The 1,196-nt window shown below is 44.6% G+C and overlaps 1 pseudogene; it reads left to right on the top strand.

Moving 5' to 3' along the window:
- Nucleotides 1–322: 322 nt before the first annotated feature.
- LOC122215057 lies at nucleotides 323–793 on the top strand (annotated as a pseudogene).
- Nucleotides 794–1,196: the final 403 nt, after the last annotated feature.

Below are 1,196 nucleotides of genomic sequence, written 5' to 3'. Positions count from 1 at the left end.
GCTTAAGTCAGCAGAAGCCTGGGCCCCACAGAGTCCCCAGAGCTGGTCCCGAAATGTGGGAAGCCATCAGTTGCCTGAGAACTGGACTTCAGTCCAGGAATGCAAGGGGGGAAACTAAAGATTTCCCAAGAGGTCAAAAAGGAAATTAGGGACATGAGAAATTAAGATGGCTGATAAATGCAAAGTGTTGAACTTGCATTTAAGGAATTTACAGTTCTAATTTTCTTGCCACGATCACTTTTTTCATTCTTCCATATAAAATTACATAGGGCACTGTTCTTTGAAATAATAGCCCACTTTAAGAAACACACACCTATAAAAGATGGCGAATCTCTGGAGGCTGAGTGTCCTGTGTGGTGCACAAGGACGCCAAGCTCCATTTCTCCGAATTCCAGCGGTCAGACCTGCTTATGTCTCAAGACCAACCTACCCCAGGACAGTGTAGAACACAACACATTCACCTGTCACCCAACCACCATGCTGGTTCCAAGGCTGTATCTCTCCGCTGGACTGGTGAGAGGGTGGTCAGTATTTTGCTCCTGGGCCTAATTCCAGCTGCTTATTTGAATCCCAGCTCTGCGATGGACTACTTCTTGGCTGCAGCCCTCATGCTCCATAGTCACTGGGGCCTTGGATAAATGGTTAACTGACTACATTCCTGGAGACGCTTTGCAGAAAACTGCCAAGGCAGGCATTTTGGCCCTGTCAGCTTTAACCTTTGCTGGGCTGTGTTATTTCAACTGTCATGATGTGGGCATCTGCAAAAGCTGTTGCCATGCTGTGGAAGCTCTGACCTTTTTGACTCAATACCACGAGAATTGATGTACACCTCTTTGCCTCTGCCTTGTCATGCCATTCAACTCACAATAAGGAGGAAATGACAGGTAAGTCCATTGGTGAGACAAACCTCTTCACCTAATTGCCTTGTTATTTTTAGAATTTTGTCTTTGAGGAGAAGGTTTGAGAGGAATTGTATCCAAGTATTTTGGGGACTGAGTTCCTTGTTCTGGTGAGTTTATAGGGGTTGCCTCCCAGCTTCTCATAAGACTCAGCATAACTAAACATTGCATATGAGCTTTTGCCTGTTAGCTTTTCAAATTCTTAAAGGGAATTCAGCTTTATTACTATCAATACCTGATCAAACGTATATGTTTGTCCTGGGAATGATGGTGAAAGGGCAAGACTGTTCATTCACA

This window comes from Panthera leo, chromosome A3, assembly GCF_018350215.1.
Source record: "Panthera leo isolate Ple1 chromosome A3, P.leo_Ple1_pat1.1, whole genome shotgun sequence".
Lineage (NCBI taxonomy): Eukaryota > Metazoa > Chordata > Mammalia > Carnivora > Felidae > Panthera > Panthera leo.
The sequence above is the reverse complement of the archived record's forward strand: the minus strand, read 5'-3'. Positions and strand labels throughout refer to the sequence as shown.